This window comes from Toxorhynchites rutilus, chromosome 3, assembly GCF_029784135.1.
Source record: "Toxorhynchites rutilus septentrionalis strain SRP chromosome 3, ASM2978413v1, whole genome shotgun sequence".
NCBI lineage: Eukaryota > Metazoa > Arthropoda > Insecta > Diptera > Culicidae > Toxorhynchites > Toxorhynchites rutilus.
The window spans coordinates 43,268,985-43,279,793 of record NC_073746.1 but is presented as its reverse complement, the minus strand read 5'-3'; the positions used below and the strand labels follow the sequence as shown (position 1 = coordinate 43,279,793).

General features: G+C 35.6%; 1 protein-coding gene across 7 annotated transcripts in view; it reads left to right on the top strand.

Moving 5' to 3' along the window:
• Nucleotides 1-253: 253 nt before the first annotated feature.
• The window catches only part of LOC129780596 (E3 ubiquitin-protein ligase Ufd4), a 75,564-nt gene continuing 65,008 nt past the window's right edge, over nt 254-10,809 (top strand). For 5 of the 7 annotated variants that reach the window (XM_055789030.1, XM_055789029.1, XM_055789028.1 and 2 more), the window contains exon 1: nt 254-515. The gene's annotated coding sequence lies outside the window, so the exon portion shown is untranslated. Of the gene's footprint in view, nt 516-630; nt 907-1,055; nt 1,143-10,809 lie in introns of those variants that run through there. The other 2 variants (XM_055789025.1, XM_055789026.1) reach the window with 2 other exon arrangements.

The window sequence follows — 10,809 nt, the reverse complement described above, 5'->3', positions numbered from 1 at the left end:
TGACACATATCCAACTATTGGAAATGTTCTGGATAATATGTGTTACCCCTGCTACTACTATGTAATTTCAAATATTGATCGTGATTCAACAAAATTCGTCATCGTCAACATCGCGAAAAATTGAATATCCCATCCAGTTGCACAGTATGTCATTTTTCAAAACTGACGCAAAAATCTACAAGTTGGATACTTGAGAATGTACCACATGAGTCTGGCATCTTTGCCTTTAGCTGCTTCTCAGTTTGTGAGAGGATTTTGTTCGTATCGGTCGCGTGTTTGCGTAGCTCCGTTTCTAAGTGATTTTTTTTTCGATGTGGTGCTATCTCTTTTAGTCGCTCCGTAGCGAGTAGTGGAAAAGGGGAAAACATTTTTCAGTGGTTTGGCTGAGTAGGCAAAAGAAAAAAATCTTGCATAAGTTTTTCGTCACCGAAACGACAGTTTTCCGGTGGACTCCAACACACCACACAGGCGGAATTCGTTCGATGCAATCGCGAGATACGACAAGTGTGAACACGGTAGGTTGAATTACGACGTGGAAAATCGCGGATCGCAGAATTACTGCAGAAGAAAAGCGTGGAAGTGGAAACAAAAAGCAATGATGAAGTTGAAAAAAGGTTTAGATGAGACGTGAGAAACGAGTGAACCACAGTTTGATACGTCAAAATGGACGTCGAAGGCAAAGATTGCACAAAACTGGCGCTGCTATCATCGAGCGACCGATCTTTTTTTCGCGTATATTGTTATTTAGCATGAGTTGCTATCGAAGATACATTGCGAGCAACAGCAAAGTTTGTTTTTCATTCACGTGGACTCAAAAATATTGCATGTTGCAATTATTGCACAATTGGTGATATATTACGAAAGCCTGAAAACAATGTGTGAACTGTGGAAATAATCAGTATTGTGGTAATCTATTGTTTAGTTGCATGGATTTGAAACTGATTCATTAGGTACAATTTATTGATTTATGTACATCGCGACGAATCAAGTTTCAACGTGCTCTTGACGAGGCATTATGGCTATAAACCTATTTTGGTTTGACAATTTTATTCCAGAGCATACTCAATGTACTATTTTTTTGATTACAACACTATCGATTCCTTTGGAACCAATTTATACTGAGCACAAGTAAGACGGATCTGGTAAGCTGAAAAATACTCCCTTTTTCTCTTCTAGAAAATCATATTAACCAGATTTGAAAAGGAAATGTTTAATTATACGTGTTCCATTCTAATTCAAATTATGTATTCTATAATTTCCATAAATAACCTGGACACGCTCTAATTCCAGTTCATTTTGTATACAATGGCATAGAACATGGTAATAGTGAATACGTTAAGCAGTGATATCCATCAATATGAAGTTTCTACATTAGTGAAATTCAAATGCATAGATCCTCAAGGCGGCTATGTACCATAAAAAAGAGACTTCCCCTGTGTTATCTTCAATTGTTTGATAGAAATCGAAAATGTAACTAATATTAACCAGTTTATCGGTGCAGTGAACAGAAGGGCGTGCCTTCGTATACAGCATTTTTATGCCGAATGACGGATGAAACTTTGAAACTTTGCCAAACAGTTTTGACCAAGTAAACTGAATAATTTCTACAAGTGGGAAACAATGAGCTTTTGAGTAATTTCTAAGAAAACGTATGCATCTTAGCATGAGCTTTGATAAAAAAAATGTAGTTCGGAAATAAGCATGCCTTGTAAGACCCTATTAACGCTTTATTATATTTATTCCCAAGGAGGCGATCTGACGTAGTGGTAACATCCACACCTCTCACGCAGAGATCACGGAAGGCGGTGAGGAGTCATGGATGTCAACATTTTTCTATGTCGAGATAATCTCTCTCGAGATTATGAAGCTGTCGATCATTGGAAGAGTCGCCTAGATGAACTCGTTCCATTATCTGATGTGCTAGTATTTATGAGAAAATGAATTCAAGACGCGTTTTGGCAGCAACTGGTTCACAAGATATACATACAGGAAGTAACAGAATGGAGAAATGATGATGATTACTACTACATGGACGAAAAAGTCCCGGGATTTTTCAACAGATGGCGCCACCAAAAATGAACAAGATTCATTTCGAAAGGTTCATCTGTCACTAGCTTATGTGTAAAGTTTCAATACATTTTGTTTATTTGTTCACAAACTACAGTGAATTCGTATGGAAAATGTAAAAAGTAGAATATCGTATTTTGATCAAACATTGTTTTTTCGATGGGAAAAACTCTTGAACAATCAATGCAGTGGTTGACGAAATGTTATTCTACTTCTGCTCATTCGAGAACAACAGTTTATCGGTGGTTTAGTGAATTTATAATGAGTCGTACAAGCACCGCAGATACACCACGCTTTGGAAGGCCAAATGAGGCTACGAATCCAGAAATCGTAAAACAAGTGCATCGACTCTATTTGAGCGATCGTAAAGTGAAGTTACGCGGGTTAGCTGAGGCCGTAGGCTTAAAAAAAACGATGGGATACATTTTGCACGACATTTTAGGCCTTAAAAAAGGTATTCGCGCTGTGGGTGCCGCGTTGATGATTCAGCAGCCGGTTTGGTGTTGTTGAAGCGTAATCGAGTTTACTTCGACATTTTCTGACAATTGATGAAATGTGGATCCATTACCACACTCCTGAGTCAGTCTGCAGAGTGGGACTGATGCATATTTCGAAAACTTAGACGTTTCAGTCGAAGGAAACTATACAGGAATAAATACAGTTTTGCCCAAAAAGCTATTGTTCTCATTAAAAATCCCGGAACTCAGCCCAGGTAATAGTACACAAGAAAGGTTCCTTTTGTTTCGTATTCCAAGTGTTCCAATTTATATTTTGACGTCCGCAACATTGATAGGATGCTTTGCACTTGTCGATATATATTCATGAAAATTACTGGCTTTCGCAGGCATTTTTAACACTTTTAAATAGAAAATTTAAAAAGAGTTCTTGAATGTCAGGCCCTCGGTTTCTATGGGACCGTGGATGGAATTACTCCTATCGTTTTGAAACGATGTGTAGGAAATATCTGTGAACCTTTGAGATTCATCTGCAATAAATCTCCTCGGACTTTTATTGTTACATATCTACTACCACTACCATCTGATCAAGTACACATATAACTGCTTATAAGTTTGCAGTCCTACCTTGACCTACCTACCAACGTGTTCGTATAAAATTCGGTTCTCACGAGTCACGAATTTTCACCAACGGCTCTGGAGTTCCTCACTAGAATAGTTTAGGGCCTCTTCGGCTTTTTCTGTTTTGCAACGACGTGTGTTCTACTCTGCCCCAAGGATGCAGCTTTATTTGGTCGTTTTGAACACTAGTGCAACAGAAATTATCAGTTTATCAGTGCGAAGAAATGTACCGTAATATCATTCATCCGCAAGGTTGGGCGAAAACGAGAGAGAGAAAGAGAGAGAGAGAGAAAGAGAGAGAGAGAGAGAGAGAGAGAGAGAAGAGAGAGAGAGAGAGAGAGAGAGAAAGAGAGAGAGAGAGAAAGAGAGAGAGAGAGAAAGAGAGAGAGAGAAAGAGAGAGAGAGAGAGAGAGGAAGTCGTGAAAAATTGATCACACACCTATTTTCCCTAGACAATTGCGAACAACTTTTGAAAAGAGTGTAAATTATTCAAATGTGTAAAATTTCTTGAATCTATAATATTTTCAAAAAGCGGATCCATTTATTACTCACCAATAATCCCGAATTCGAATTCCACAGTTCGATTGAAAGAAATCAAAATATTTTTTGTTTGTTAAATTTGGCTTCAAACAATTCATATAACCACAAATTTAAACCCCCATACCCGATTTTCAATCGTGATTTTGGTATAAATAATATTCGAATGATTCAACCGTCGTTCGTTTTTCATGCAGAACGTATACATTGATGTTGTTTTGAAATCCATTCGACACAAGCCCAATCGAGTTTTTTTTGGCAATTTGGCAACCTTGCCACACAATTCGACATAGCCGACAAGTTGAGGTCAGGACTATGACTTCTATGTATCTAAACGACATCCTGTAATAATTTTCACTCAAATTTCTACAATTTAAAATTGATTTCGAGTATATCAATCTGATAGATAGTCAATTGCTCCACGAATACGGATGAATTATTTTGACGTTTGTTTTGCGACAAGGCCAGGTTGCCACATTTGCATATAGCGATTGAATCGAACGGATTTATAAATGCGATTTCGATCAAACCGTCAAATTCGATCGAGTTTCAAACCAATCGGATTCCCGAATATGAATTACTGTTCGATAATGTTACCACAAGTATGGTTCATGGCATCATTATCGCTTTGCATGGCAGACGGAAAATGGACAAAGCGTTTTCCTAGAGATTTCACCAACGACGCGACCACAAGCGTATCAACGAAGAAATACTGATAATGGCGGACAATCATTCACAAATATCAACACCGCAACATTGAAAATCGTTGAGAAGTACCATATTCGCCTCAACTGATCAAAACATTCAATGCTCATATTAAGCCAGCGCTACACGATGCTACGAACACCCTCGAATGTTGGACGCTCGATGATTCGACGCATCGTGTAGTCGACTGACGAGCTACGAACCTCCAATGTCGAGTGTCGATTCGCGTTGGAAGGTAATCCGTTCGTTGTGGACTACCTTCCAACGCGAGTGGCACGAGTCAAAGGATTTTTGTCATTCGTTGATTCGACACTCGATGACATTCGATGCACCGCTACACGCTTCGTCCGAATAGATCTTTGAAAGATTGGTTTGTTTACAAGTTTTAGATGAGGGAACTATGAAATTGATTCATAAAATTCAAAATATTGCAGTTTAATAATGTTGATTTCAAGCATTTTTTAATTTACAGCCCGATATCAGTACAATTGCTACGGCAGCAATTTCAATACTCGCATCGTCATCAAGTTTCCTAACGTTTTTGATGGTAAATAAAAACAATAAACATTCGATCCAAATACTCGCCGATTGTTTGAACCGATTGCATTTAATCGAACATTCACTTCACCGTGTAGCAACACATTCGTCACAACATTTGTCGATTCATCGAGTCAAATGTTTGAGTCCAACATTCGAGTAAAACGTTGGACGAATCGTGTAGCGCCCGCATAATGTAAAGACTCCCCGATTGAATGACAAGATGAAATAATGCCATTCCGAAAAGGCCGGTGCATTAGCTTCATTGAAATTGTCTGACGTATCGTTGGTTTCCCAATTCATGAACGGGACTCAACAGTTATAAATTTAGCCCTCCATCTTGAAAAGCAATTGAACGAAATGAATATTGATTTTCTTTTTTTCTATTTTTCTACTTAACACTAGAACTACTGTTTTATATACCATTTTCTACCAAACCGATCATTTTGACCAGTGTGATGTTTAGTTGTCAAAATGTAAAATATTCAAAGGAAATAAACTTTATGTTCATTAAACTTTTAAGAGACGATTATGTCAATTACGTAATGATATATAAAATGAATCAAGAAACATCATACAAACTTTCATTCATATCTTTTTATTCGTTCTGTTTTATAGTGATCGATTAATTTTATAGATCGTTAGAACATTCAAACACACTTACAATACATTTAATTTAACACCCAAAATATTCACTAGACATAAATTACATGGCACGTGTGCCGGGTCAGCTTATTTTTATATGAAAAGTGTGTTTACTTCAACCGAATATCGATTACCATTACTCGAAGCTCAATGTCGTAACGGTTGAATTGTGGAAAATATTAACCTCCAAATAAAAAAAACAGATATTTCTCCATTCTGTAATTTCTAACCAACATTTTTGTCATGACTCCAGGAAAAACGGTTACAAGTTTAAAACTTATTATTAATTTTCATTGTTTTCCAAACAAAATGATTTTCTCTCTATATTTTTCACAGTGTTTTATTAGTTCTCAGACACTTTCTGTATACAACCAGAGGCATTCGAACAACAACTTTTTGATTATAGTTTATGCTAAATGCATACGTATTTTTAATACGAGGGTCGCTCAAAAAATGAAACTTATTTTCAGAAATCGCGGAAAAATGAAGTTAGGACCAAAAACAATGACCTTATTTATCTGCCGCGATTTCGAAGGCACTGAAACTTATTTTTTAAACGACCCTCGTAACAACGCGGAAACATTTTTCTAACGATCGCAAGTGCAAACAAATAATTATTCTCTTTACAATGGTCTTATTTCTGGATTTATAATTACATAAAAAATAAGTTCCAAAAAGCACAATTGCCTATAAATTGCCACTTATTTTTCCTAAATCATTGGGTAGTTCGATATTCATACTAAAGTTCGTGATTAACGCAATTTTCTTAGAAGCACGTATTTCACAGCGAAAACGCTCTATTCGTTCAATTACCCTTCTTCTTCAGTTGAAAGTTCAGTGGTTGCAGAAACTGTCCTAAATCAGTCACTTCACTTCAACTTGAGCTTATTTTCTATCCATCTATCACCACTAGATTGTCTGTGGCTGTGGTGAATGGTTGGAATTACCACAATATGTTCGCCGATTTCATTAAGGTCATTGCATTTATGAACCAAGGAAAAAAACAGAATTTACGGAGGTTTTTGTTGTGGTTTGTAAAGATGATTCATCGAATCTTTTTGGACAAAAAAAAACAATATTTCAGCACTTCTCGTGCACATTCGCGTAACCCTGGACGGGTGTAATTCGAGGCAATTTTTAACTGCACTCTTTCATCCGGAAATCTTCTTCGCTGCGGCACCGCTGTGAGGAAATCATGGCGCACACATGGTCGCCACTTGAATAGTTTGAATTTTTTCTCTTACTTCGCCCCTGATGCACACTTTAGTGCTAGGGGCAGTATAATATGTTATCGGTGGTCGTCGTGGTTACGTAATCCGTTCCGTTATGACTTACACGGTAAGTAAATAAAAGCAGGGACACTGCAACCTTTTCTATAAACTCAAATACTTGATGTTGTCTATCCTATGAAAGTTGGTTAGCTTATTAATGTAACACAAAGTAATTCCAGCCCTTCTGGTTATCTGAAACAAAAAAATTGAACAGATTCTGAATCAGTAAAGATGCCGCTATCACATGAACCTTGGAGAAGTCAAAAACACCTTTTTTGACAAAATGGCGGCCGTTTGAAGAAGAAAATGCTGTTTTTATAACGTGTTTTTGTACGTTTCCCTTTTTTTTTAAATATTAAAATTTGAAAAATATTATTTTTCAGAGATTTATGCGATACTGAGATGCATACAGATTGCATTCATAAAAAATCGACATAAATCGGTTCAGTAGAACTTGAGATATCGTGTACGCCAGTTTGAAAAAAAATAGTTCCGAGAAAAACGCGTTTGAAGTTCATTGTTATGACCGTGCCAGGTTAGATATCGCATCACTAAAATGGCTCCAACTCGGTAAATAGTAGGATTTTCGATAAATCCTTTCTAGGGTATATTCTTGAATGCCTAATCTACAGAAATATGAAGATATTTTTTGTTGATTTTTTTCAAATTTCGAGACTAGAATACAGGGAAACTTCGATATAACGTACCCTCGTTATAACGTACCCTCGATATAACGTCACTCGATATAACGTACATTTTACCTCGATATAACGTACACTTTTCCAAAGTGTGAAGGAAAATTTTTTTCAATACTTTTTTTCTGATAGAACAAACAATTATCCATATTGTGATGCTAAAACAAGTTTTGTGCCTTCAATCAATTCCGAAATACAGCTGGTTTTGTGATTCCGGATTCTAAATGAATCTATGTTTAACCAACAGTACGAAGGGAAACATCATGAGGAAGGCTGGCTTCGTCTTCTGATTGAAGTTATTCATTAACTTTACTAAAACAGCAACACAATAATGTATTATGGACTACGTTTGTGAGTACTTTATTATGCTTCGATATAACGTACAATTCGATATAACGTACAATTCGATACAACGCACAATTTTGAAAGTGAAATGTACGTTATATCGAAGTTTACCTGTACTGCCTTAATGGATAGTTTATGAATTTGCTGAACGTTCTTGTAAATATGTTGTTTGTTGAGTTTGGTTTGAAAGGCAATTTCTACGATCCGAAATTGTACTGCATGCACCACCAGACCTTTTCTTTCGGCGTTCTAAAATTACATCCACGTTTTTAATGAAACTATCAAAAAATTTATAAATCGTTTCATTTCAATGAAAGAATTTAACTGGTTGCCGATTTAGAGGCTCAAGGAGTACACTCACGCATGCCAGTTCGCGATATCCTAGCTACTCGCGACCCTAATTTTATGTTCCCCATATATGTCTTCCTAAGAAGCGCTAATGTTATTATTTAGGTCGCATCTCCTACTCCCACTGTCCATTCTCCCTTCCTTTCCTATTACACGAGAAGAACTTAGTACCCGTTGAGATAAGATCATTACAGGAGCTATTAACATAACAAGGAGGCACTCACTACCAAAGGATACCGTTGCTACATCAACTGGCGATGTAGTTGTTACGACCCACCACAGGCACTGTTCCAGACAAGGATAATACCGACGAGGCAACGAAGGAATAAATTATATATATTTTTTATATTGCACTGTAGTTTTAGCTAGTTAGACTTAAGTTAATAATTATGTAGTTACAATATATTCAAATAGTTTTAAAATGTATTGCTTGATGGTGGCTCTTTATACACTTAATTAAATCAATAAAGAAAAAAAAACACTTAAATATTTTGATTCGTCGACAAATTCATTTTAATTAGTTTAAGTTCTAACTGTCCGTAAATAGAATTAAGTTGCTTTTAAAACATATGACTTATTTTATAATTATTGACTAACGGGTAACATATGTGAATGGATGAGTGTTGAAATATAATTGATACAGTGAAGAACATAACATTCGTCTCTTTTGAACTGACTGGTGGCCCTGGAAAGGATCGATGATTGACTTTGTAGAAACAACTGATGATGATTGATACATATGGTCAGTGGTCAGTATGTTCTTCGTTCAGAAATTTACTGCCTTCACACACGACTTTCTATTTATTCAATAACCGCCATAGTATATCTTTGTAACCGTATAAAATCCACAATCCTCACATGCAATTCAGTACACAAACTCTCTGCACCTAACGGTATGAAAACCAACGATATACGGAATCCATATGAGCTTGCGCACCAATCTACTCAATGCTTTTATGAACATTCAATATTGACACTGTTGCGTTTATCAAACAATGCGGTCTCTTTGATATGGTGGAATATTCTCTGTATTAAACATTTCGTATTCTCCGCTATCGAGTCCATAGCCAATGCACAATGATCCAGGAGATGCATTTAAGTGGAAATTAGCACTTAGAGCTCGTCAATTATTCTCTAGACAGAAACTGTCTTCGACAAAGTTGTTACATATGATGAAGTGCTCATTTTGATGTTATCAAAAATAGAGTGACCAAAATTGTCGATGAAATGAAAAATCTAACTTTCTTATCTTTATAGATAGAGGTAAACATAGTTCGACAATGTTGTAGTCCGAGTTATTTGAGACATCTTTGTAGAACAAAGTTTTTTTTCTATTTCTTGAAATAACCGATATAGCGCATTTTTTATATGTTACGTTAGGGTCACCATGAAAAAAACTGTTTTTTTGCTCTAACTTTTATTGATTGTATTAATATTGATGTGTTGATATTTCTTCCCAAAAAATAAGCTCCCTTCAATTGTTTGTCATTCACTCTACATGATGTGTGATTTTCAAAACTATGTTATTTTCCGTGTTTAAGTAAATTAAAATTGAAATCATGAGTTTTTGGGTAAGGAACCATCAATAACTTTTAGTAGGATTAAGATATTGATAAGTTCTGCATCGCAAAATGTTGGTATCGATAAGCTTTAAAAGTCGTACGAAGACAGTTTTGATGTAGAATTTGAAATATAAAAGTTAAAGCAGAAATAACTGGTTTTTTCATGGTCACCCTAATGCAACTTAGAAAAAAGCGCTAAATTGATTATTTGATTAAGCTGTTGATTTAGCTTCATCCTACAAAGTTGTTTAAAATAATCGGAGCTACAACTTTGTCGAACTATGTTTATCTCTATCTATAAAGATAAGAAAGTTAGATTTTTCATTTCATCGACAATTTTGGTAACCCTATTTTTGATGACATAAAAATGAGCGCTCTATCATATGTAACAACATTGTCGAAGACAGTTGTATCTAAACAATACATATCTCCCACAAAAATGTTTTAGCGCTTTCTATCTGAGTTGCATTAGGGTAACCATGAAAAATCGGTTTTTTTTACTCTAACTTTTATATTTAAAATTCTACATCAAAATGGTCTTCGTACGACTTTTAGAGCTTATCAATACCAACATTTTGCGATGCAGAATTTGTCAATATCTTAATCCTGCTCAAAGTAATTGATGGGTTTTCATCCAAAAACTCATTTCAATCATCATTTACTCAAATACAAAATAACATAGTTTTGAAAATCACATATTATATATAGTGAAATCTCTTCTTTCCAATTTCGTCAACAAATATTTTTTATATTTGTCCCAGAAAGAATGACAAACAAATGAAAAGAGCATGGTTTTTGGGAAGAAATATCAATAACTTTGAGTAAAGTTGAGATATTGACAAGTTCTGGATCGAAAAATGTTTGTATTAATAAGCTCTAAACTACTTTCCAAGATAGTTTGCATGTAGAATTTTAACTATAAAAGTTAGAGCAAAAAAACAGTTTTTTTCATGGTGACCCTAACGTAACATAGAAAAAAAGGTGCTATATCGGTTGTTTCAAGAGATAGAAAAAAAAACTT